Below are 22,855 nucleotides of genomic sequence, written 5' to 3'. Positions count from 1 at the left end.
TCCTAAAGAGCTGGTGAGCGACCATGTTCCTTTTGCAAGTTGTGAAATGGGACAGTTTGCAGCTTCATGGGGTATAAAGCTCATCCACTCCAGTCCAGGATATCCGCAATCAAACGGTCTTGCGGAGAGGATGGTAAAGACAGTAAAGCATGCACTCAAAAAGGCAACACAAACAGGTACAGATCCACACTTAGCTCTCCTGTCACTCAGAAACACACCAGTGACTGGTACAGAGTTTTCCCCAGCACAAGTACTGATGGGAAGAGTGTTGCGAAGTACCTTGCCAATCGCTACAGCTGTGCTACAACCCGCCATTCCAGAAGGATTTCATTCAAAGCTTAAACATTTGCAAGCAAGACAGGAACACTATTATAACTCCAACTCAAAACCTCTGCCTGAGTTCACGCCTGGTACTACAGTTCATATGACAACACGGCGTGGATGGGAACCAGCAACAGTCATAAGCAAAAGAGGGGAGCCGCGAGCATATGATGTGCAGACAGACCCCCAGTGGTGTCACTTTCAGGAGAAACCGGCGGCATCTAAGGAGAATCCACCCAAGTCTGCAGAGAGATGGTGAGTCTGAGCTATTTGAACAGCCAGAAGCCTTACAAACGGAGGACTCAGAACCACCTCTCAGCTCACAGCAAGACCAGACTGCACCTGCCTGTGAAAAGAGCACAGGTTCTCCGTCAACTCCTATCCGAAGCACCAGAAGTGGGAGACAAATAAAGCATCCGTCAAAGTACAATGACTTTGAGATGAGCTAATGCTGATGACTGTGACCTGCTGATGGGTTAAGTTCAAGTTAATGTTAGTTAACCGAATAAGAGTGGTTAAAACAGATGTGTTTTTATGCAAATCAGTTTGTGTTTCTCAGGTCATATTGTATGCATAAAAAAGTATGGTTGTTAGTGAACAATGTCATTTGCTGAAATTGTTTTGAGGTCCAGTTAGTCACTCAAAAGGGGACTATCTTACTTGGAAAAGGAGGATGTTGTATATTGTAGAAGTGGTCTGTTATTCAGGGATTACGTTTGTACCTGGCAACCTTATGAGTGATGTGTGATCGCGAGATCTGTGTCTTGGCGTTGTAGTTATTAAACGTTACATGCAAGGTGATCAACACGAATCAGCCCTCGAGTACTTTTATTCCTGACAAAAAAGTACAACAATAGGCGTCTCTTGCCTGACAAATAAATGACTCTTGGGGAATTAGCTCAAATGGTAGAGCGCTCGCTTAGCATGTGAGAAGTAGCGGGATCGATGCCTGCATTCTCCACCTCTCTGAAAGACTTTATTTTCTGATACTGATGGAAAACAAGTTTGTTGTTTAAAGTGTCCTCCGCAAATTGGGCAGGATCAGGGAGCATCTTGTTGCAGTGGCTGCTGGCCTACCCTATCTTCATTGGATCCCACTTGAGTCCACGAACTATTGCAAAGATTGCAACTACCAAATGTCACCATAAAATTCAGTTCCAGGCCATTTTTTGTGTGTTTTTTATGGGCCTGGAAAGTTGAAAAAAACGTGAAATAGCGGGTAGGAGAATAGGCGGGTAGGAGGAGGCCTGGCACGTTGATCCATTGCCCTCTTATGCAGAGGGGAATTAGCTCAAGTGGTAGAGCGCTTGCTTTGCATGCGATAGGCAGTGGGATCGATGCCCACATTCTCCAAGTGACTTTGGCTCCTACTCTTATTTGGAAGTATGAGCATTATAGGACTTCTTGCACCAGTTGAGCTGAAGACAGCAACCGTGTTTTTATTCCACCAAAACTTGGAGTAGAAACAGTAGAATCACTGTTGTTTAACAAATGAATCATGGAAGAGCAAGACATTTTAGACTTTTCTTGCTTGAAATGAGAAATTTCTAATCTTGAAAGTGCATTTTGCTTGGGTCTTGAGCTCAATGGTGCACATTATGCCCATGACATGGCAGACCAAAGCAAAGTGGACTGCAACGAGGATGGGATTCGAACCCACGCTTGCATAGCACAATGGATTAGCAGTCCATCGCCTTAACCACTCGGCCAACTCGTCGTCTCAAGGACTTTGTTGTTTAAAGTGTCCTCCGCAAATTGGGCAGGATCAGGGAGCATCTTGTTGCAGTGGCTGCTGGCCTACCCTATCTTCATTGGATCCCAGTGGAGTCCACAAAGTATTGCAAAGATTGCAACTACCAAATGTCACCACAAAATTCAGTTCCAGGCCATTTTTTGTGTGTTTTTTATGGGCCTGTAAAGTTGAAAAAAGCGTGAAATAGCGGGTAGGAGAATAGGCGGGTAGGAGGAGGCCTGGCACGTTGATCCATTGCCCTCTTGTGCAGAGGGGAGTTAGCTGAAGTGGTAGAGCACTTGCTTCGCATGCGAGAGGCAGTGGGATTGATGCCCACATTCTCCAAGTGACTTTGGCTCCTACTCTTATGTGGAAGATTTGGAAGTATGAGCATTATGGGACTTCTTGCACCACTTGAGCTGAAGACAGCAACTGCATTTTTATTCCACCAAAACTTGGAGTAGAAACAGTAGAATCACTGTTGTTTAACAAATGAATCATGGAAGAGCAAGACATTTTAGACCTTTATTGCTTGAAATGAGCAATTTCTAATCTTGACAGTGCATTTTGCTTTGGTCTTGAGCTCAATGGTGCACATTCTGCCCATGACATGGCAGACCAAAGCAAAGTGGACTGCGATGAGGATGGGATTCGAACCCACGCGTGCATAGCAGAATGGATTAGCAGTCCATCGCCTTAACCACTCGGCCACCTCGTCGTCTCAACGCCCTTGCGTGAAAGGTCCGATCCAGTTCACCTTCCAAACTGATTATACAGGTCTGGAATGTTTGGAAAAGTGTGACCTGGCGGGGGTAGAGGAGGAGATATAGGCGTCTCTTGCCTGACAAATAAAGGACTCTTGGGGAATTAGCTCAAATGGTAGAGCGCTCGCTTAGCATGCGAGAAGTAGCGGGATCGATGCCTGCATTCTCCACCTCTCTGAAAGACTTTATTTTCTGATACTGATGGAAAACAAGTTTGTTGTTTAAAGTGTCCTCCGCAAATTGGGCAGGATCACGGAGCATCTTGTAGGGTAGGCCAGCAGGGTAGGCTGCTGGCCTACCCTATCTTCATTGGATCCCAGTGGAGTCCACAAAGTATTGCAAAGATTGCAACTACCAAATGTCACCATAAAATTCAGTTCCAGGCCATTTTTTGTGTGTTTTTTATGGGCCTGGAAAGTTAAAAAAAAGAAGTTAAATAGCGGGTAGGAGAATAGGCGGGTAGGAGGAGGCCTGGCACGTTGATCCATTGCCCTCTTGTGCAGAGCGGAATTAGCTCAAGTGGTAGAGGGCTTGCTTCCCATGCGAGAGTCAGTGGGATCGATGCCCACATTCTCCACCTCTTTGAAAGACTTTCTTTTCTGATATTGAGAGAAAACAAGGTTGTTGTTTAAAGTGTCGTCCGCTAATTGGGGAGGATCAGGGCCCATGTTGTCGCAATGGCTGCTCATATTTAAACCTTCCAAAGTGATTATAACGGTCTGGAATGTTTGGAGAACTGTGAACTGGCGGGGGCAGAGGAGCAGATATAGGTGGCTCTTCCCTGAGCCTTAAACCAATTGTGGGGAATTAGCTCAAATGGTAGAGAGCTCGCTTAGCATGCGAGAAGTAGCGGGATCGATGCCTGCATTCTCCACCTCTCTGAAAGACTTTATTTTCTGATACTGATGGAAAACAAGTTTGTTGTTTAAAGTGTCCTCCGCAAATTGGGCAGGATCACGGACCATCTTGTTGCAGTGGCTGCTGGCCTACCCTATCTTCATTGGATCCCAGTGGAGTCCACAAAGTATTGCAAAGATTGCAACTACCAAATGTCACCATAAAATTCAGTTCCAGGCCATTTTTTGTGTGTTTTTTATGGACCTGGAAAGTTAAAAAAAAAAAGAGTTAAATAGCGGGTAGGAGAATAGGCGGGTAGGAGGAGGCCTGGCACGTTGATCCATTGCCCACTTGTGCAGAGGGGAATTAGCTCCAGTGGTAGAGCGCTTGCTTCGCATGCAAGAGGCAGTGGGATCGATGCCCACATTCTCCAAGTGACTTTGGCTCCTACTCTTATTTGGAAGTATGAGCATTATGGGACTTCTTGCACCAGTTGAGCTGAAGACAGCAACCGTGTTTTTATTCAGTTCCAGGCCATTTTTTGTGTTTTTTGGGCCTGGGAAGTATAAAAAAGCGTTAAATAGCGGGTACTAATCACTATACGATCACGGCCACATGCTTATTTTTTAACGCAAAAACCAGCTCACACATCATTCAGCCTTTTTACAGCTGTAAATGTACTGGAATTAATAGTTATCAGAGCAGGAACTTTAAAAAGTAGCATCAAGCTATTTCATTGTTCAAGAATTGTTTGAAGTTCAGGTGCAACTTCAAATGTTCAGAGTCGACGTCAGATTAGTTTTTTACAGTGTTATACAGGAACTTGTTGTACCAGGATTAACAAGCTAAAGGACTGCACAAGCTAGCCAGGAGTCGAACCTAGAATCTTCTGATCCGTAGTCAGACACGTTATCCATTGCGCCACTAGCCCTACATTGCTACATTTGCTGTAAATTTTATGATGTGCCAGCATTTCATGCAAACTGTTGTGAGTTTTATTTGCTGAACAGATGGAGAACTGCGGACTGGTGTAGCCGGAAAGCATAAGGCTTCACGCAGAAAACACGACTGAAGCTGTCAAGTTTGACACTGTGTGAAGTAAAACGAATGTCAGAATACAACAACAATAGCTTAAACAACACCAACATGCTGCCGTGACCCGGATTCGAACCGGGGTTGCTGCGACCACAACGCAGAGTACTAACCACTATACGATCACGGCCACATGATTGACACAGTGCTTATTTTTTAACATAAAAGTCAGTTTACTCATCATTCAGCCTTTTTACAGCTGTAAATCTACTGGAATTAATAGTTATTAGAGCAGGAACTTTAAAAACTAGCATCAAGCTATATCATTGTTCAAGAATTGTTTGAAGTTCAGGTTCAACTTCAAATGTTCAGAGGAGACGTCAGATTAGTTTTTTTTACAGTGTAATACAGGGACTTGTTGGACCAGTATCAATCTGTGAACAAGCTAAAGAACTGCACGTAAATTTTATGATGTTCCAGTATTTCATGCAAACTGTTGTGAGTTTTATTTGCTGAACAGATGGAGAACTCCGGACTGGTGTAGCCGGAAAGCATAAGGCTTCACGCAGGAAACACGACTGAAGCTGTCAAGTTTGACACTGTGTGAAGTAAGACGAATGTCAGAGTACAACAAGAACAGCTTAAACGAGACCAACATGCTGCCGTGACCCGGATTCGAAACGGGGTTGCTGCGACCACAATGCAGAGTACTAACCACTATACGATCACGGCCACATGACTATTTCTTAACGTAAAAACCAGCTCACACATCATTCAGCCTTTTTACAGCTGTAAATCTAATGGAATCAATAGTTATTAGAGGAGGAACTTTAAAAACTAGCATCATGCTATATCATCGTTCAAGAATTGTTTGAAACTAAGGTGAAAATTCACATGTTCAGAGTAGACGTCGGATGAGTTTTTACAGTGTTATACAGGGACTTGTTGGACCAGGATCAATCTGTGAACAAGCTAAAGAACTGCACAAGCTAGCCAGGAGTCGAACCTAGAATCTTCTGATCCGTAGTCAGACGCGTTATCCATTGCGCCACTAACCCTACGGTGATACTTTTGCTGTAAATTCCATCGTGTGCCAGCATTTCATGCAAACTGTTGTGAGTTTTATTTGCTGAACAGATGGAGAACTGCGGACTGGTGTAGCCGGAAAGCATAAGGCTTCACGCAGAAAACACGACTGAAGCTGTCAAGTTTGACACTGTGTGAAGTAAAACGAATGTCAGAATACAACAACAATAGCTTAAACAACACCAACATGCTGCCGTGACCCGGATTCGAACCAGGGTTGCTGCGACCACAACGCAGAGTACTAACCACTATACGATCACGGCCACATGATTGACACAGTGCTTATTTTTTCACATAAAAGTCAGTTTACTCATCATTCAGCCGTTTTACAGCTGTAAATCTACTGGAATTAATAGTTATTAGAGCAGGAACTTTAAAAACTAGCATCAAGCTATATCATTGTTCAAGAATTGTTTGAAGTTCAGGTTCAACTTCAAATGTTCAGAGGAGACGTCAGATTAGTTTTTTTTACAGTGTAATACAGGGACTTGTTGGACCAGTATCAATCTGTGAACAAGCTAAAGAACTGCACGTAAATTTTATGATGTTCCAGTATTTCATGCAAACTGTTGTGAGTTTTATTTGCTGAACAGATGGAGAACTCCGGACTGGTGTAGCCGGAAAGCATAAGGCTTCACGCAGAAAACACGACTGAAGCTGTCAAGTTTGACACTGTGTGAAGTAAGACGAATGTCAGAGTACAACAAGAACAGCTTAAACGAGACCAACATGCTGCCGTGACCCGGATTTGAAACGGGATTGCTGCGACCACAATGCAGAGTACTAACCACCATACGATCACGGCCACATGACTATTTCTTAATGTAAAAACCAGCTCACACATCATTCAGCCTTTTTACAGCTGTAAATCTAATGGAATCAATAGTTATTAGAGGAGGAACTTTAAAAACTAGCATCATGCTATATCATCGTTCAAGAATTGTTTGAAACTAAGGTGAAAATTCACATGTTCAGAGTAGACGTCGGATGAGTTTTTACAGTGTTATACAGGGACTTGTTGGACCAGGATCAATCTGTGAACAAGCTAAAGAACTGCACGAGCTAGCCAGGAGTCGAACCTAGAATCTTCTGATCCGTAGTCAGACGCGTTATCCATTGCGCCACTAACCCTACGGTGATACTTTTGCTGTAAATTCCATCGTGTGCCAGCATTTCATGCAAACTGTTGTGAGTTTTATTTGCTGAACAGATGGAGAACTGCGGACTGGTGTAGCCGGAAAGCATAAGGCTTCACGCAGAAAACACGACTGAAGCTGTCAAGTTTGACACTGTGTGAAGTAAGACAAATGTCAGAGTACAACAAGAACAGCTTAAACAACACCAACATGCTGCCGTGACCCGGATTCGAACCGGGGTTGCTGCGACCACAACGCAGAGTACTAACCACTAGACGATCACGGCCACATGATTGACACAGTGCTTATTTTTTCACATAAAAGTCAGTTTACACATCATTCAGCCTTCTTACAGCTGTAAATCTACTGGAATTAATAGTTATCAGAGAAGGAACTGTAGCTGTCAAGTTTGACACTGTGTGAAGTAAGACGAATGCCAGTGTACAACAACAATAGCTTAAACAACACACAACTCCAACATGCTGCCGTGACCCAGATTCAAACCGGGGTTGCTGCAACCACAACGCAGAGTACTAACCACTATACGATCACATGATTGACACAGTGCTTATTTTTTCACATAAAAGTCAGTTTACACATCATTCAGCCTTTTTACAGCTGTAATAATGAATAGTTATTAGAGCAGGAACTTTAAAAACTAGCATCAAGCTATATCATAGTTCAAGAATTTATTAAGATAAGGTGCAATTTCAAATGTTCAGAGTAGACGTCAGATAAGTTTTTTCCAGTGATATACAGGGACTTGTTGGACGAGGATCAATCTGTGAACAAGCTAAAGAACTGCATGAGCTGCAGACCTGTTTCTTCTTATTAGCGGCTGGTTCCCCCTGCGATCTTGCTTCATTTGAGAAGCTGACTGACATAATTGTGACTATCAGACACCAGCAATGAGTTTGAATGTCAGCTAGTATCCCACGTGTCTCATATTCTCGAGTACCACAATGTATTAACCCAAATGTAAACCGGTATCCCCAATGTCAGTCTCGTATTCTAGAGCACCAGGGTTGCAACACTCTAAATGGGCCAAATAAGGGTTTTAACTGAAGGGGTGTGCTTAAGTGTGGGTCCACGGGGTCTGATGGTGAGCCGGGTCAGGGGGTGAGCTCCAGTGGTGGGTCTGGTTCTCAAGGGGTCTCTTAAATCCTGTCGCCCGTTTCCTTATGCTGTGCATTTACAACTTGGGGCATTTTGACACCTGTCCTGCCAGCGGAACGTTCCCCGTCTAGGAATCGAATCCTGGTCTTCCGCGTGACAAGCGGAGATACTGTCCTCGATACGAAAGAGGATTGATGAACTTGGATTTTGGGTTGGTTTTTCGGGATATACAGGGAATACAAAAAAATGATAGCGTGAATATGTGAAAGCTAAATGCACATTTACTGTCCCTTCTTGTGTTACATTTTAGTTCATTCAATTTTTGTGGAACTATGCTAAGCCCTTTTAGTGCATTGTTGGTATAGTGGCTAGCAGAGCTCCCTTCTAAGCATTTGACCAGGGTTCAATTCCCAGCCAATGAATCTCAATGATAAGTATATCCTACACATGGTGGCTGAACATTTTAGGGTTACTTTCTTAAATAAACAAAGATTTCTTTCATTGGAAAAAAAAGTCCTTGAACCGCCGAAAATGTCTTGCGAAAGATCAAAGTTGTGCCTTTAGAAGTGCACGCCAAATTTTGTGGCTACTTGCATTGTCTCACTTATCTCGATATCACATTTGAGTTTCACAAAAGCATGGGAACAACGTGGCAGTTGTTTTCCATGTGCATAATGAAGGTTCCACCGAGACTTGAACTCGGATCACTGGATTCAGAGTCCAGAGTGCTGACCATTACACCATGGAACCAAGCTGTATAGTTTCCTTGTTGTGGTTGAAGGTAAATCTGTCAGTTCCCAATGTTACACACTGACTTAAATTTCAGTTCATTCAATTTTTGTGTCATCATGCCAGGGTTTTTTTGTGCATTGGTGGTATAGTGCTGAGCATAGCTGCCTTCCAAGCAGTTGACCTGGGTTTGATTCCCAGCCAATGCATCTCTATGATCAATATGTCCTGGACATGGTGGCTGAACATTTTAGGGTTACTGTCTTAAAAAAACAACGTGCTCTTCCGTTGGAAAAGTAGTGTACTTGGATCTCCGCAAATGTCTTGCGAATGATCAAAGTTGTGCCTTTGGAGGTTGACGCCAAATTTTGTGGCTACTTGCATTGTCTCACTTATCTCTATATCACATTTGAGTTTCACAAAAGCATGGGAACAACGTGGCAGTTGTTTTCCATGTGCATAATGAAGGTTCCACCGAGACTTGAACTTGGATCACTGGATTCAAAGTCCAAAGTGCTGACCTTTACACCATGGAACCAAGCTCTTTAATTGCCTTGTTGTGGTTGAAGGTAAATCTGTCAGTTCCCAATGTTACACACTGACTTACATTTCAGTTCATTCAATTTTTGTGTCATCATGCCAGGCTCTTTTTGTGCATTGGTGGTATAGTGGTGAGCATAGCTGCCTTCCAAGCAGTTGACCTGGGTTCGATTCCCAGCCAATGCATCTCTATGATCAATATGTCCTGGACATGGTGGCTGAACATTTTAGGGTTACTGTCTTAAATAAACAACGTGCTCTTCCATTGGAAAAATAGTGTACTTGGATTGCCGCGAATGATCGAAGTTGTGCCTTTGGAGGTTGACGCCAAATTTTGTGGCAACTTGCATTGTCTCACTTATCTCTATATCACATTTGAGTTTCACAACAGCATGGGAACAACATGGCAGTGGTTTTCCATGTGCATAATGAAGGTTCCACCGAGACTTGAACTCGGATCACTGGATTCAGAGTCCAAAGTGCTGACCATTACACCATGGAACCAAGCTGTATAGTTTCCTTGTTGTGGTTGAAGGTAAATCTGTCAGTTCCCAATGTTACACACTGACTTAAATTTCAGTTCATTCAATTTTTGTGTCATCATGCCAGGGTTTTTTTGTGCATTGGTGGTATAGTGCTGAGCATAGCTGCCTTCCAAGCAGTTGACCTGGGTTTGATTCCCAGCCAATGCATCTCTATGATCAATATGTCCTGGACATGGTGGCTGAACATTTTAGGGTTACTGTCTTAAAAAAACAACGTGCTCTTCCGTTGGAAAAGTAGTGTACTTGGATCTCCGCAAATGTCTTGCGAATGATCAAAGTTGTGCCTTTGGAGGTTGACGCCAAATTTTGTGGCTACTTGCATTGTCTCACTTATCTCTATATCACATTTGAGTTTCACAACAGCATGGGAACAATGTGGCAGTTGTTTTCCATGTGCATAATGAAGGTTCCACCGAGACTTGAACTCGGATCACTGGATTCAAAGTCCAAAGTGCTGACCTTTACACCATGGAACCAAGCTCTTTAATTGCCTTGTTGTGGTTGAAGGTAAATCTGTCAGTTCCCAATGTTACACACTGACTTACATTTCAGTTCATTCAATTTTTGTGTCATCATGCCAGGCTCTTTTTGTGCATTGGTGGTATAGTGGTGAGCATAGCTGCCTTCCAAGCAGTTGACCTGGGTTCGATTCCCAGCCAATGCATCTCTATGATCAATATGTCCTGGACATGGTGGCTGAACATTTTAGGGTTACTGTCTTAAATAAACAACGTGCTCTTCCATTGGAAAAATAGTGTACTTGGATCGCCGCGAATGATCAAAGTTGTGCCTTTGGAGGTTGACGCCAAATTTTGTGGCTACTTGCATTGTCTCACTTATCTCTATATCACATTTGAGTTTCACAACAGCATGGGAACAACATGGCAGTTGTTTTCCATGTGCATAATGAAGGTTCCACCGAGACTTGAACTCGGATCCAGAGTGCTGACCATAACACCATGGAACCAAGCACTTTAGTTTCCTTGTTGTGGTTGAAGGTAAATCTGTCAGTCCCCAATGTTACACGCTGACTTACATTTCAGTTCATTCAATTTTTGTGTCATCATGCCAGGCTCTTTTTGTGCATTGGTGGTATAGTGCTGAGCATAGCTGGCTTCCAAGCAGTTGACCGGGTTCGATTCCCAGCCAATGCATCTCTATGATCAATATGTCCTGGACATGGTGGCTGAACATTTTAGGGTTACTGTCTTAAATAAACAACGTGCTCTTCCGTTGGAAAAATAGTGTACTTGGATCGCCGCAAATGTCTTGCGAATGATCAAAGTTGTGCCTTTGGAGGTTGACGCCAAATTTTGTGGCTGCTTGCATTGTCTCACTTATCTCCATATCCCATTTGAGTTTCACAAGAGCATGGGAACAATGTGGCAGTTGTTTTCCATGTGCATAATGAAGGTTCCACCGAGACTTGAACTCGGATTCAGAGTCCAGAGTGCTGACCATTACACCATGGAACCAAGCACTTTAGTTTGCTTGTCATGGATGAAGGTACTTGTGATAGTTCCCAATGTTACACACTGACTTACATTTCAGTTCATTCAATTTTTGTGTCATCATGCCAGGCTCTTTTTGTGCACTGGTGGTATAGTGGTGAGCATAGCTGCCTTCCAAGCAGTTGACCTCGGTTTGATTCCCAGCCAATGCATCTCTACGATCGGTACGTCCACTTAATTCCGAGACATGGTGAATCAACATTTTAGGGTTACCGTCTTAAATAAACAAAGCCTTCTTTCATTGGAAGAAAAGTCCTTGAACCAACGAAAATGTCTTGCAAATGATCAAAGTTGTGCCTTTTGAAGTGCACGCCAAACATTTGTGGCTACTTGTATTGTCTGACACATCTCCATATCACATTTGAGTTTCACAACAGCATGGGAACAACGTGACAGTGTGACAGAGGTTCCACCGAGACTTGAACTTGGATCAATGGATTCAGAGTCCAGAGTGCTGACCTTTACACCATGGAACCAAGCACTTTAGTTTGCTAGCCCCTGATGGGCTGGGGGAGGGGCGTTGGGGGTTTGTGGCTGGATGATGGCCTGTGGGGGATGGCGTCAGGACTGCTGCATTGTCTTTCAAAGCGGCAGTAGAAGTCGTTCAGCTCGTCTGCCAGGCGGAGGTCATTCATGGAGTGGGGGGTTTTAGGCTTGTAGTTGCTGATCTGCCTGAGACCTCTCCCGACAGAAGTAGAGTCACTTGCTGAGAGCTGATGTTGCAGTTTCTCAGAGTACAGTCGTTTAGCATCTCTCACCGCCTTACTAAACCTGTATTTTGACTCTGTGAACAAGTCATTGTCCCCACTCCTAAACGCCTGGTCCTTCTGCAAGCGTAGCGTTCTGAGCTCTGGTGTGAACCAGGGTTTGTCGTCGTTGTGGCTCACCCTGGAGCTGGATGGAACATAGCTGTCCTCACAGAAGCCGATGTATGAAGTTACAGCCTCTGTGTACTCATACAAACTGTTGGTAGCAGTCCTGAAAACGTCCCAGTCAGTGCAGTCCAAGCACGACCGAAGATCCTCCCAAGCCTCACTGGTCCACTTCTTGAATTTCCTCAATACAGGTTTGCAGAGTTTTAGTTTCTGCCGGTATGAGGGAATCAGGTGAACCACAGCGAGGTCAGAGTTTTCCAGTGCAGCACGAGGGACTGCGTGATAAGTCCTGCTGATGGTGGTGAACAGGAGTTTTAAATATTAGGCATCATAAAAATGCTTACCGCACCTGGTATTCCCAGGTGGTCTCTCATCCAAGTACTAACCAAGCCCAACTCTGGTTAGCTTCTGAGATCAGGTGCAATCAGTGGGGTGTGGCCATAAGCTGAAAATGTTGTGGCCAAAGTGAGTTTTATTGACCTGGGGAGAATTGGATGTTTAATTATGAAGCATAAAAAAATCTTACAGCCCTTACAGTTTCCGATCCAAGTACTAACCAGGCCCACCTCTGCTTAGCATCTGAGATCTGGCGCAATCAGTGGGGTGTGGACGTAAGCTGAAAATGTTCCAGCCAAAGTGAGTTCTCTTGACCTGGAGAGAACTGGATTTTTAAGCATACACAATGGCTTACAGCACCTGGTATTCCCAGGCGGTCTTCCATCCAGGTACTAAACAGGCCCAACTCTGCTTAGCTTCTGAGTTCAGACAAACTCAGGGGCAAACAGTGTGGTGTGGCCGTAAGCTGAAAAGGTTGCGGCAAAAGTGACTTTTATTGACCTGGGGAGAACTGGATTTTTAATTATTAAGCATAGAAAAAGATTATAGCACCTGGTATTCCCAGGAGGTCTCCCACCCAAGTACTGGCCAAGCCCAACTCCGCTTAACTTCTCAGAGCTAACGAGATCAGGCGCAATCAGAGTGGTGTGGCCGTAAGCTGCATAGGAAGCGGACAAGGTGAGTTTTATTGACCTGGAGAGAACTAGAGTGTTTCTTATTCAGCATTTAAAAAAGCTTATCGGACCTGGTATTCCCAGGAGGTCTCCCACCCAAGTACAACTCCGCTTAACTTCCGAGATCAGGCGCAATCAGAGTGGTGTGGCCGTAAGCTGCATAGGAAGCGGACAAGGTGAGTTTTATTGACCTGGAGAGAACTAGAGTGTTTCTTATTCAGCATTTAAAAAAGCTTATCGGACCTGGTATTCCCAGGAGGTCTCCCACCCAAGTACAACTCCGCTTAACTTCCGAGATCAGGCGCAATCAGAGTGGTGTGGCCGTAAGCTGCATAGGAAGCGGACAAGGTGAGTTTTATTGACCTGGAGAGAACTAGAGTGTTTCTTATTCGGCATTTAAAAAAGCTTACCGCACCTGGTATTCCCAGGAGGTCTCCCGTTCAAGTACTGACCAGGCCCTACTTTGTTTAGCTTCCGAGAGCTGACGAGATCAGGTGCAATCAGAGTGGTGTGGCCGTAGGCTGCATAGGAAGCGGACAAGGTGAGTTTTATTGACTTGGAGAGAACTAGAGTGTTTATCATTCGGCATTTAAAAAGGCTTTTAGCACCTGGTATTCCCAGGAGGTCTCCCATCCAAATACTGACTAGGCCCGACTCTGCTTAGCTTCTGAGATCGAACGAGATCAGGCGCAATCAGAGTGGTGTGGCCGTAAGCTACATAAGAAGCGGCCAAAGTGAGTTTTTTTGACCTGGAGAGAACTATAGTGTTTATTATTCAGCATTTAAAAAAGCTTATAGCACCTGGTATTCTCAGGAGGTCTCCCATGCAAGTACTGAGTAGGCCCGACTCTGCTTTGCTTCTGAGATCGAACAAGATCAGGCGCAATCAGAGTGGTGTGGCCGTAAGGTACAAAGGAAGCGGCCAAAGTGAGTTTTATTGATCTGGAGAGAACTGAAGTTGTAATTATTAGGCATAAAAAAGGCCTACAGCACCTGCTCGTCCCAGGAGGTCTCCTTTCGAAATACTGACCAGGCCCAACTCTGCTTAGCTTCTGAGATCTAACGAGATCAGAAGCAATCACAGTGGTGTGGCCGTAAGCAGAAAATGTTGCGGCCAAAGGTAGCTTTATTAACCTGGAGAGAACTGGAGTTTTAATTATTAGGCATTTAAAAGTCAGCTTATAGCACTTGGTATTCCCAGGAGGTCTCCCAATCAAGTACTGACCAGGCCCAACTCTGCTTAACTTCTGAGATCGAACGAGATCTGGCGCAATCAGAGTGGTGTGGCCTTAAGCTACAAAGGAAGTGGCCAAAGTGAGTTTTATTGATCCCGAGAGTGGTGGTAGAGCGCTTGCTTGGCATGCGAGAGGCAGTGGGATCGATGCCTGCATTCTCCACCTCTCTGAAAGACTTTATTTTCTGATACTGATGGAAAACAAGTTTGTTGTTTAAAGTGTCCTCCGCAAATTGGGCAGGATCAGGGAGCATCTTGTTGCAGTGGCTGCTGGCCTACCCTATCTTCATTGGATCCCAGTGGAGTCCACAAAGTATTGCATAGATTGCAACTACCAAATGTCACCATAAAATTCAGTTCCAGGCCATTTTTTGTGTGTTTTTTATGGGCCTGTAAAGTTGAAAAAAGCGTGACATAGCAGGTAGGAGAATAGGCGGGTAGGAGGAGGCCTGGCACGTTGATCCATTGCCCTCTTGTGCAGAGGGGAATTAGCTCAAGTGGTAGAGTGCTCGCTTAGCATGTGAGAAGTAGCGGGATCGATGCCTGCATTCTCCACCTCTTTGAAATACTTTGTTTTCTGATATTGAGAGGAAACAAGTTTGTTGTTTAAAGTGTCGTCCGCTAATTGGGGAGGATCAGGGCCCATGTTGTCGCAATGGCTGCTCAGACTAAACCTTCCAAAGTGATTATACCGGTCTGGAATGTTTGGAAAATTGTGACCTGGCGGGGGGTAGAGGAGGAGATATAGGCGGCTCTTCCCTGAGTCTTCAACCAATTGTGGGGAATTAGCTCAAATGGTAGAGTGCTCGCTTAGCATGCGAGAAGTAGTGGGATCGATACCCGCATTCTCCACCTCTTTGAAAGACTTTGTTTTCTGATATTGAGAGGAAAACAAGCTTGTTGTTTAAAGGTTCCTCCGCTAATCGGGCAGGATCACGGAGCATCTTGTTGCAGTGGCTGCTGGCCTACCCTATCTTCATTGGATCCCAGTGGAGTCCACAAAGTATTGCAAAGATTGCAACTACCAAATGTCACCATAAAATTCAGTTCCAGGCCATTTTTTGTGTGTTTTTTATGGGCCTGGAAAGTTGAAAAAAGCGTGAAATAGCGGGTAGGAGAATAGGCGGGTAGGAGGAGGCCTGGCACGTTGATCCATTGCCCTCTTGTGAAGAGGGGAATTAGCTCAGGTGGTAGAGCACTTGCTTCGCATGCGAGAGGCAGTGGGATCGATGCCCACATTCTCCAGGTGACTTTGGCTCCTACTCTTATTTGGAAGTATGAGCATTATGGGACTTCTTGCACCACTTGAGCTGAAGACAGCAACTGCATTTTTATTCCACCAAAACTTGGAGTAGAAACAGTAGAATCACTGTTGTTTAACAAATGAATCATGGAAGAGCAAGACATTTTAGACTTTTCTTGCTTGAAATGAGCAATTTCTAATCTTGAAAGTGCATTTTGCTTGGGTCTTGAGCTCAATGGTGCACATTATGCCCATGACATGGCAGACCAAAGCAAAGTGGACTGCGACGAGGATGGGATTCGAACCCACGCGTGCATAGCACAATGGATTAGCAGTCCATCGCCTTAACCACTCGGCCACCTCGTCGTCTCAACGCCCTTGTGTGAAAGGTCCGGTCCAGTTCACCTTCCAAACTGATTATACAGGTCTGGAATGTTTGGAAAAGTGTGACCTGGCGGGGGTAGAGGAGGAGATATAGGCGTCTCTTGCCTGACAAATAAAGGACTCTTGGGGAATTAGCTCAAATGGTAGAGTGCTCGCTTAGCATGCGAGAAGTAGCGGGATCGATGCCTGCATTCTCCACCTCTCTGAAGGACTTTATTTTCTGATACTGATGGAAAACAAGTTTGTTGTTTAAAGTGTCCTCCGCAAATTGGGCAGGATCACGGAGCATCTTGTTGCAGTGGCTGCTGGCCTACCCTATCTTCATTGGATCCCAGTGGAGTCCACAAAGTATTGCAAAGATTGAACTACCAAATGTCACCACAAAATTCAGTTCCAGGCCATTTTTTGTGTGTTTTTTATGGGCCTGGAAAGTTGAAAAAAGCTTGAAATAGCGGGTAGGAGAATAGGCGGGTAGGATGAGGCCTGGCACGTTGATCCATTGCCCTCTTGTGCAGAGGGGAATTAGCTCAAGTGGTAGAGCGCTTGCTTTGCATGCGAGAGGCAGTGGGATCGATGCCCACATTCTCCACCTCTTTGAAAGACTTTCTTTTCTGATATTGAGAGAAAACAAGGTTGTTGTTTAAAGTGTCGTCCGCTAATTGGGGAGGATCAGGGCCCATGTTGTCGCAATGGCTGCTCATATTTAAACCTTCCAAAGTGATTATAACGGTCTGGAATGTTTGGAGAACTGTGAACTGGCGGGGGCAGAGGAGGAGATATAGGCGGCTCTTCCCTGAGCCTTAAACCAATTGTGGGGAATTAGCTCAAATGATAGAGCGCTCGCTTAGCATGCGAGAAGTAGCGAGATCGAGCCTGCATTCTCCACCTCTCTGAAAGAATTTATTTTCTGATACTGATGGAAAACAAGTTTGTTGTTTAAAGTGTCCTCCGCAAATTGGGCAGGATCACGGAGCATCTTGTTGCAGTGGCTGCTGGCCTACCCTATCTTCATTGGATCCCAGTGGAGTCCACAAAGTATTGCAAAGATTGCAACTACCAAATGTCACCATAAAATTCAGTTCCAGGCCATTTTTTGTGTGTTTTTTATGGACCTGGAAAGTTAAAAAAAAAGGAAGTTAAATAGCGGGTAGGAGAATAGGCGGGTAGGAGGAGGCCTGGCACGTTGATCCATTGCCCTCTTGTGCAGAGGGAAATTAGCTCAAGTGGTAGAGGGCTTGCTTCGCATGCGAGAGGCAGTGGGATTGATGCCCACATTCTCCAAGTGACTTTGGCTCCTACTCTTATTTGGAAGTATGAGCATTATGGGACTTCTTGCACCAGTTGAGCTGAAGACAGCAACCATGTTTTTATTCAGTTCCAGGCCATTTTTTGTGTTTTTTGGGCCTGGGAAGTATAAAAAAGCGTTAAATAGCGGGTACTAATCACTATACGATCACGGCCACATGCTTATTTTTTAACGCAAAAACCAGCTCACACATCATTCAGCCTTTTTACAGCTGTAAATGTACTGGAATTAATAGTTATCAGAGCAGGAACTTTAAAAAGTAGCATCAAGCTATATCATTGTTCAAGAATTGTTTGAAGTTCAGGTGCAACTTCAAATGTTCAGAGTAGACGTCAGATTAGTTTTTTACAGTGTTATACAGGAACTTGTTGTACCAGGATTAACAAGCTAAAGGACTGCACGAGCTAGCCAGGAGTCGAACCTAGAATCTTCTGATCCGTAGTCAGACACGTTATCCATTGCGCCACTAGCCCTACATTGCTACATTTGCTGTAAATTTTATGATGTGCCAGCATTTCATGCAAACTGTTGTGAGTTTTATTTGCTGAACAGATGGAGAACTGCGGACTGGTGTAGCCGGAAAGCATAAGGCTTCACGCAGAAAACACGACTGAAGCTGTCAAGTTTGACACTGTGTGAAGTAAAACGAATGTCAGAATACAACAACAATAGCTTAAACAACACCAACATGCTGCCGTGACCCGGATTCGAACCGGGGTTGCTGCGACCACAACGCAGAGTACTAACCACTATACGATCACGGCCACATGATTGACACAGTGCTTATTTTTTAACATAAAAGTCAGTTTACTCATCATTCAGCCTTTTTACAGCTGTAAATCTACTGGAATTAATAGTTATTAGAGCAGGAACTTTAAAAACTAGCATCAAGCTATATCATCGTTCAAGAATTGTTTGAAACTAAGGTGAAAATTCACGTGTTCAGAGGAGACGTCGGATGAGTTTTTTTTACAGTGTTATACAGGGACTTGTTGGACCAGGATCAATCTTTGAACAAGCTAAAGAACTGCACGAGCTAGCCAGGAGTCGAACCTAGAATCTTCTGATCCGTAGTCAGACGCGTTATCCATTGCGCCACTAACCCTACAGTGATACCTTTGCTGTAAATTCCATGATGTGCCAGCATTTCATGCAAACTGTTGTGAGTTTTATTTGCTGAACAGATGGAGAACTGCGGACTGGTGTAGCCGGAAAGCATAAGGCTTCACGCAGAAAACACGACTGAAGCTGTCAAGTTTGACACTGTGTGAAGTAAGACGAATGTCAGAGTACAACAAGAATAGCTTAAACAACACCAACATGCTGCCGTGACCCGGATTCGAACCGGGGTTGCTGCGACCACAACGCAGAGTACTAACCACTATACGATCACGGCCACATGATTGACACAGTGCTTATTTTTTCACATAAAAGTCAGTTTACACATCATTCAGCCTTCTTACAGCTGTAAATCTACTGGAATTAATAGTTATCAGAGAAGGAACTGTACCTGTCAAGTTTGACACTGTGTGAAGTAAGACGAATGCCAGTGTACAACAACAATAGCTTAAACAACACACAACTCCAACATGCTGCCGTGACCCAGATTCAAACCGGGGTTGCTGCAACCACAACGCAGAGTACTAACCACTATACGATCACATGATTGACACAGTGCTTATTTTTTCACATAAAAGTCAGTTTACACATCATTCAGCCTTTTTACAGCTGTAATAATGAATAGTTATTAGAGCAGGAACTTTAAAAACTAGCATCAAGCTATATCATAGTTCAAGAATTTATTAAGATAAGGTGCAATTTCAAATGTTCAGAGTAGACGGCAGATAAGTTTTTTCCAGTGATATACAGGGACTTGTTGGACGAGGATCAATCTGTGAACAAGCTAAAGAACTGCATGAGCTGCAGACCTGTTTCTTCTTATTAGCGGCTGGTTCCCCCTGCGATCTTGCTTCATTTGAGAAGCTGACTGACATAATTGTGACTATCAGACACCAGCAATGAGTTTGAATGTCAGCTAGTATCCCACGTGTCTCATATTCTCGAGTACCACACTGTATTAACCCAAATGTAAACCGGTATCCCCAATGTCAGTCTCGTATTCTAGAGCACCAGGGTTGCGACACTCTAAATGGGCCAAATAAGGGTTTTAACTGAAGGGGTGTGCTTAAGTGTGGGTCCACGGGGTCTGATGGTGAGCCGGGTCAGGGGGTGAGCTCCAGTGGTGGGTCTGGTTCTCAAGGGGTCTCTTAAATCCTGTCGCCCGTTTCCTTATGCTGTGCATTTACAACTTGGGGCATTTTGACACCTGTCCTGCCAGCGGAACGCTCCCCGTCTAGGAATCGAATCCTGGTCTTCCGCGTGACAAGCGGAGATACTGTCCTCGATACGAAAGAGGATTGATGAACTTGGATTTTGGGTTGGTTTTTCGGGATATACAGGGAATACAAAAAAATGATAGCGTGAATATGTGAAAGCTAAATGCACATTTACTGTCCCTTCTTGTGTTACATTTTAGTTCATTCAATTTTTGTGGAACTATGCTAAGCCCTTTTAGTGCATTGTTGGTATAGTGGCTAGCAGAGCTCCCTTCTAAGCATTTGACCAGGGTTCAATTCCCAGCCAATGAATCTCAATGATAAGTATATCCTACACATGGTGGCTGAACATTTTAGGGTTACTTTCTTAAATAAACAAAGATTTCTTTCATTGGAAAAAAAAGTCCTTGAACCGCCGAAAATGTCTTGCGAAAGATCAAAGTTGTGCATTTAGAAGTGCACGCCAAATTTTGTGGCTACTTGCATTGTCTCACTTATCTCGATATCACATTTGAGTTTCACAAAAGCATGGGAAGAACGTGGCAGTTGATTTCCATGTTCATAATGGAGGTTCCACCGAGACTTGAACTCGGATCACTGGATTCAAAGTCCAAAGTGCTGACCTTTACACCATGGAACCAAGCTCTTTAATTGCCTTGTTGTGGTTGAAGGTAAATCTGTCAGTTCCCAATGTTACGCACTGACTTACATTTCAGTTCATTCAATTTTTGTGTCATCATGCCAGGCTCTTTTTATGCATTGGTGGTATAGTGGTGAGCATAGCTGCCTTCCAAGCAGTTGACCTGGGTTCGATTCCCAGCCAATGCATCTCTATGATCAATATGTCCTGGACATGGTGGCTGAACATTTTAGGGTTACTGTCTTAAATAAACAACGTGCTCTTCCATTGGAAAAATAGTGTACTTGGATCGCCGCAAATGTCTTGCGAATGATCCAAGTTGTGCCTTTGGAGGTTGACGCCAAATTCTGTGGCTACTTGCATTGTCTCACTTATCTCTATATCACATTTGAGTTTCACAACAGCATGGGAACAATGTGGCAGTGGTTTTCCATGTGCATAATGAAGGTTCCACCGAGACTTGAACTCGGATCACTGGATTCAGAGTCCAAAGTGCTGACCATTACACCATGGAACCAAGCTGTATAGTTTCCTTATTGTGGTTGAAGGTAAATCTGTCAGTTCCCAATGTTACACACTGACTTAAATTTCAGTTCATTCAATTTTTGTGTCATCATGCCAGACTCTTTTTGTGCATTGGTGGTATAGTGCTGAGCATAGCTGCCTTCCAAGCAGTTGACCTGGGTTTGATTCCCAGCCAATGCATCTCTATGATCAATATGTCCTGGACATGGTGGCTGAACATTTTAGGGTTACTGTCTAAAAAAAACAACGTGCTCTTCCGTTGGAAAAATAGTGTACTTGGATCTCCGCAAATGTCTTGCGAATGATCAAAGTTGTGCCTTTGGAGGTTGACGCCAAATTTTGTGGCTACTTGCATTGTCTCACTTATCTCTATATCACATTTGAGTTTCACAACAGCATGGGAACAATGTGGCAGTGGTTTTCCATGTGCATAATGAAGGTTCCACCGAGACTTGAACTCGGATCACTGGATTCAAAGTCCAAAGTGCTGACCTTTACACCATGGAACCAAGCTCTTTAATTGCCTTGTTGTGGTTGAAGGTAAATCTGTCAGTTCCCAATGTTACACACTGACTTAAATTTCAGTTCATTCAATTTTTGTGTCATCATGCCAGACTCTTTTTGTGCATTGGTGGTATAGTGCTGAGCATAGCTGCCTTCCAAGCAGTTGACCTGGGTTTGATTCCCAGCCAATGCATCTCTATGATCAATATGTCCTGGACATGGTGGCTGAACATTTTAGGGTTACTGTCTAAAAAAAACAACGTGCTCTTCCGTTGGAAAAATAGTGTACTTGGATCTCCGCAAATGTCTTGCGAATGATCAAAGTTGTGCCTTTGGAGGTTGACGCCAAATTTTGTGGCTACTTGCATTGTCTCACTTATCTCTACATCCCATTTGAGTTTCACAACAGCATGGGAACAACATGGCAGTTGTTTTCCATGTGCATAATGAAGGTTCCACCGAGACTTGAACTCGGATCACTGGATTCAGAGTCCAAAGTGCTGACCATTACACCATGGAACTAAGCTGTATAGTTTTCTTGTTGTGGTTGAAGGTAAATCTGTCAGTTCCCAATGTTACACACTGACTTACATTTCAGTTCATTCAATTTTTGTGTCATCATGCCAGGCTCTTTTTGTGCATTGGTGGTATAGTGGCGAGCATAGCTGCCTTCCAAGCAGTTGACCTGGGTTCGATTCCCAGCCAATGCATCTCTATGATCAATATGTCCTGGACATGGTGGCTGAACATTTTAGGGTTACTGTCTTAAATAAACAACGTGCTCTTCCATTGGAAAAATAGTGTACTTGGATCGCCGCAAATGTCTTGCGAATGATCAAAGTTGTGCTTTTGGAGGATGACGCCAAATTTTGTGGCTACTTGCATTGTCTCACTTATCTCTATATCACATTTGAGTTTCACAACAGCATGGGAACAACATGGCAGTTGTTTTCCATGTGCATAATGAAGGTTCCACCGAGACTTGAACTCGGATCACTGGATTCAGAGTCCAAAGTGCTGACCATTACACCATGGAACCAAGCTGTATAGTTTCCTTGTTGTGGTTGAAGGTAAATCTGTCAGTTCCCAATGTTACACACTGACTTACATTTCAGTTCATTCAATTTTTGTGTCATCATGCCAGGGTTTTTTTGTGCATTGGTGGTATAGTGCTGAGCATAGCTGCCTTCCAAGCAGTTGACCTGGGTTTGATTCCCAGCCAATGCATCTCTATGATCAATATGTCCTGGACATGGTGGCTGAACATTTTAGGGTTACTGTCTTAAAAAAACAACGTGCTCTTCCGTTGGAAAAATAGTGTACTTGGATCTCCGCAAATGTCTTGCGAATGATCAAAGTTGTGCCTTTGGAGGATGACGCCAAATTTTGTGGCTACTTGCATTGTCTCACTTATCTCTGTATCACATTTGAGTTTCACAACAGCATGGG

General features: G+C 44.0%; 33 non-coding genes and 8 pseudogenes across 33 annotated transcripts; 11 read left to right on the top strand and 30 right to left on the bottom strand.

Annotated features, from left to right (window-relative positions):
- Nucleotides 1-1,956: 1,956 nt before the first annotated feature.
- On the bottom strand, nucleotides 1,957-2,038 carry trnas-gcu (transfer RNA serine (anticodon GCU)). Its single transcript has one exon. It is a non-coding gene; the product is annotated as a tRNA-Ser (tRNA).
- A 651-nt stretch (nucleotides 2,039-2,689) lies between these two features.
- On the bottom strand, nucleotides 2,690-2,771 carry trnas-gcu (transfer RNA serine (anticodon GCU)). Its single transcript has one exon. It is a non-coding gene; the product is annotated as a tRNA-Ser (tRNA).
- Nucleotides 2,772-4,014: 1,243 nt separating this feature from the next.
- trnaa-cgc (transfer RNA alanine (anticodon CGC)) lies at nucleotides 4,015-4,087 on the top strand. The gene has a single exon. It is a non-coding gene; the product is annotated as a tRNA-Ala (tRNA).
- Nucleotides 4,088-4,512: 425 nt separating this feature from the next.
- On the bottom strand, nucleotides 4,513-4,585 carry trnar-acg (transfer RNA arginine (anticodon ACG)). The gene has a single exon. It is a non-coding gene; the product is annotated as a tRNA-Arg (tRNA).
- A 219-nt stretch (nucleotides 4,586-4,804) lies between these two features.
- Nucleotides 4,805-4,876, bottom strand: trnah-gug (transfer RNA histidin (anticodon GUG)). Its single transcript has one exon. It is a non-coding gene; the product is annotated as a tRNA-His (tRNA).
- A 795-nt stretch (nucleotides 4,877-5,671) lies between these two features.
- Nucleotides 5,672-5,744, bottom strand: trnar-acg (transfer RNA arginine (anticodon ACG)). Its single transcript has one exon. It is a non-coding gene; the product is annotated as a tRNA-Arg (tRNA).
- A 219-nt stretch (nucleotides 5,745-5,963) lies between these two features.
- Nucleotides 5,964-6,035, bottom strand: trnah-gug (transfer RNA histidin (anticodon GUG)). The gene has a single exon. It is a non-coding gene; the product is annotated as a tRNA-His (tRNA).
- Nucleotides 6,036-6,830: 795 nt separating this feature from the next.
- Nucleotides 6,831-6,903, bottom strand: trnar-acg (transfer RNA arginine (anticodon ACG)). The gene has a single exon. It is a non-coding gene; the product is annotated as a tRNA-Arg (tRNA).
- Nucleotides 6,904-7,122: 219 nt separating this feature from the next.
- On the bottom strand, nucleotides 7,123-7,194 carry trnah-gug (transfer RNA histidin (anticodon GUG)). The gene has a single exon. It is a non-coding gene; the product is annotated as a tRNA-His (tRNA).
- Nucleotides 7,195-8,702: 1,508 nt separating this feature from the next.
- trnaq-cug (transfer RNA glutamine (anticodon CUG)) lies at nucleotides 8,703-8,774 on the bottom strand. The gene has a single exon. It is a non-coding gene; the product is annotated as a tRNA-Gln (tRNA).
- A 116-nt stretch (nucleotides 8,775-8,890) lies between these two features.
- trnag-ucc (transfer RNA glycine (anticodon UCC)) lies at nucleotides 8,891-8,962 on the top strand. Its single transcript has one exon. It is a non-coding gene; the product is annotated as a tRNA-Gly (tRNA).
- Nucleotides 8,963-9,219: 257 nt separating this feature from the next.
- Nucleotides 9,220-9,291, bottom strand: trnaq-uug (transfer RNA glutamine (anticodon UUG)). The gene has a single exon. It is a non-coding gene; the product is annotated as a tRNA-Gln (tRNA).
- A 116-nt stretch (nucleotides 9,292-9,407) lies between these two features.
- Nucleotides 9,408-9,479, top strand: trnag-ucc (transfer RNA glycine (anticodon UCC)). The gene has a single exon. It is a non-coding gene; the product is annotated as a tRNA-Gly (tRNA).
- Nucleotides 9,480-9,725: 246 nt separating this feature from the next.
- trnaq-cug (transfer RNA glutamine (anticodon CUG)) lies at nucleotides 9,726-9,797 on the bottom strand. The gene has a single exon. It is a non-coding gene; the product is annotated as a tRNA-Gln (tRNA).
- A 116-nt stretch (nucleotides 9,798-9,913) lies between these two features.
- Nucleotides 9,914-9,985, top strand: trnag-ucc (transfer RNA glycine (anticodon UCC)). Its single transcript has one exon. It is a non-coding gene; the product is annotated as a tRNA-Gly (tRNA).
- A 257-nt stretch (nucleotides 9,986-10,242) lies between these two features.
- On the bottom strand, nucleotides 10,243-10,314 carry trnaq-uug (transfer RNA glutamine (anticodon UUG)). The gene has a single exon. It is a non-coding gene; the product is annotated as a tRNA-Gln (tRNA).
- Nucleotides 10,315-10,430: 116 nt separating this feature from the next.
- Nucleotides 10,431-10,502, top strand: trnag-ucc (transfer RNA glycine (anticodon UCC)). The gene has a single exon. It is a non-coding gene; the product is annotated as a tRNA-Gly (tRNA).
- A 2,059-nt stretch (nucleotides 10,503-12,561) lies between these two features.
- Nucleotides 12,562-12,670, bottom strand: LOC137797788 (5S ribosomal RNA; annotated as a pseudogene).
- A 238-nt stretch (nucleotides 12,671-12,908) lies between these two features.
- On the bottom strand, nucleotides 12,909-13,027 carry LOC137797491 (5S ribosomal RNA; annotated as a pseudogene).
- Nucleotides 13,028-13,100: 73 nt separating this feature from the next.
- Nucleotides 13,101-13,219, bottom strand: LOC137797570 (5S ribosomal RNA; annotated as a pseudogene).
- Nucleotides 13,220-13,637: 418 nt separating this feature from the next.
- LOC137797543 (5S ribosomal RNA) lies at nucleotides 13,638-13,756 on the bottom strand (annotated as a pseudogene).
- A 74-nt stretch (nucleotides 13,757-13,830) lies between these two features.
- Nucleotides 13,831-13,949, bottom strand: LOC137797335 (5S ribosomal RNA; annotated as a pseudogene).
- Nucleotides 13,950-14,023: 74 nt separating this feature from the next.
- LOC137797689 (5S ribosomal RNA) lies at nucleotides 14,024-14,142 on the bottom strand (annotated as a pseudogene).
- Nucleotides 14,143-14,215: 73 nt separating this feature from the next.
- LOC137797741 (5S ribosomal RNA) lies at nucleotides 14,216-14,334 on the bottom strand (annotated as a pseudogene).
- Nucleotides 14,335-14,410: 76 nt separating this feature from the next.
- Nucleotides 14,411-14,529, bottom strand: LOC137797394 (5S ribosomal RNA; annotated as a pseudogene).
- A 1,111-nt stretch (nucleotides 14,530-15,640) lies between these two features.
- Nucleotides 15,641-15,713, top strand: trnaa-cgc (transfer RNA alanine (anticodon CGC)). Its single transcript has one exon. It is a non-coding gene; the product is annotated as a tRNA-Ala (tRNA).
- A 282-nt stretch (nucleotides 15,714-15,995) lies between these two features.
- trnas-gcu (transfer RNA serine (anticodon GCU)) lies at nucleotides 15,996-16,077 on the bottom strand. The gene has a single exon. It is a non-coding gene; the product is annotated as a tRNA-Ser (tRNA).
- Nucleotides 16,078-17,801: 1,724 nt separating this feature from the next.
- Nucleotides 17,802-17,874, bottom strand: trnar-acg (transfer RNA arginine (anticodon ACG)). The gene has a single exon. It is a non-coding gene; the product is annotated as a tRNA-Arg (tRNA).
- A 219-nt stretch (nucleotides 17,875-18,093) lies between these two features.
- Nucleotides 18,094-18,165, bottom strand: trnah-gug (transfer RNA histidin (anticodon GUG)). Its single transcript has one exon. It is a non-coding gene; the product is annotated as a tRNA-His (tRNA).
- A 268-nt stretch (nucleotides 18,166-18,433) lies between these two features.
- On the bottom strand, nucleotides 18,434-18,506 carry trnar-acg (transfer RNA arginine (anticodon ACG)). The gene has a single exon. It is a non-coding gene; the product is annotated as a tRNA-Arg (tRNA).
- Nucleotides 18,507-18,725: 219 nt separating this feature from the next.
- On the bottom strand, nucleotides 18,726-18,797 carry trnah-gug (transfer RNA histidin (anticodon GUG)). The gene has a single exon. It is a non-coding gene; the product is annotated as a tRNA-His (tRNA).
- A 1,508-nt stretch (nucleotides 18,798-20,305) lies between these two features.
- Nucleotides 20,306-20,377, bottom strand: trnaq-uug (transfer RNA glutamine (anticodon UUG)). The gene has a single exon. It is a non-coding gene; the product is annotated as a tRNA-Gln (tRNA).
- A 116-nt stretch (nucleotides 20,378-20,493) lies between these two features.
- trnag-ucc (transfer RNA glycine (anticodon UCC)) lies at nucleotides 20,494-20,565 on the top strand. Its single transcript has one exon. It is a non-coding gene; the product is annotated as a tRNA-Gly (tRNA).
- Nucleotides 20,566-20,822: 257 nt separating this feature from the next.
- Nucleotides 20,823-20,894, bottom strand: trnaq-cug (transfer RNA glutamine (anticodon CUG)). The gene has a single exon. It is a non-coding gene; the product is annotated as a tRNA-Gln (tRNA).
- Nucleotides 20,895-21,010: 116 nt separating this feature from the next.
- On the top strand, nucleotides 21,011-21,082 carry trnag-ucc (transfer RNA glycine (anticodon UCC)). Its single transcript has one exon. It is a non-coding gene; the product is annotated as a tRNA-Gly (tRNA).
- A 257-nt stretch (nucleotides 21,083-21,339) lies between these two features.
- On the bottom strand, nucleotides 21,340-21,411 carry trnaq-uug (transfer RNA glutamine (anticodon UUG)). The gene has a single exon. It is a non-coding gene; the product is annotated as a tRNA-Gln (tRNA).
- A 116-nt stretch (nucleotides 21,412-21,527) lies between these two features.
- On the top strand, nucleotides 21,528-21,599 carry trnag-ucc (transfer RNA glycine (anticodon UCC)). Its single transcript has one exon. It is a non-coding gene; the product is annotated as a tRNA-Gly (tRNA).
- A 257-nt stretch (nucleotides 21,600-21,856) lies between these two features.
- trnaq-cug (transfer RNA glutamine (anticodon CUG)) lies at nucleotides 21,857-21,928 on the bottom strand. The gene has a single exon. It is a non-coding gene; the product is annotated as a tRNA-Gln (tRNA).
- A 116-nt stretch (nucleotides 21,929-22,044) lies between these two features.
- trnag-ucc (transfer RNA glycine (anticodon UCC)) lies at nucleotides 22,045-22,116 on the top strand. Its single transcript has one exon. It is a non-coding gene; the product is annotated as a tRNA-Gly (tRNA).
- Nucleotides 22,117-22,373: 257 nt separating this feature from the next.
- On the bottom strand, nucleotides 22,374-22,445 carry trnaq-cug (transfer RNA glutamine (anticodon CUG)). Its single transcript has one exon. It is a non-coding gene; the product is annotated as a tRNA-Gln (tRNA).
- Nucleotides 22,446-22,561: 116 nt separating this feature from the next.
- trnag-ucc (transfer RNA glycine (anticodon UCC)) lies at nucleotides 22,562-22,633 on the top strand. Its single transcript has one exon. It is a non-coding gene; the product is annotated as a tRNA-Gly (tRNA).
- The last annotated feature ends 222 nt before the right edge of the window (nucleotides 22,634-22,855 follow it).

This window comes from Clinocottus analis, unplaced genomic scaffold (genome assembly GCF_023055335.1).
Source record: "Clinocottus analis isolate CAN_PGR_092001 unplaced genomic scaffold, fCliAna1.0.p SCAF_3, whole genome shotgun sequence".
In the NCBI taxonomy this organism is placed as follows: domain Eukaryota; kingdom Metazoa; phylum Chordata; class Actinopteri; order Perciformes; family Cottidae; genus Clinocottus; species Clinocottus analis.
The sequence above is the reverse complement of the archived record's forward strand: the minus strand, read 5'-3'. Positions and strand labels throughout refer to the sequence as shown.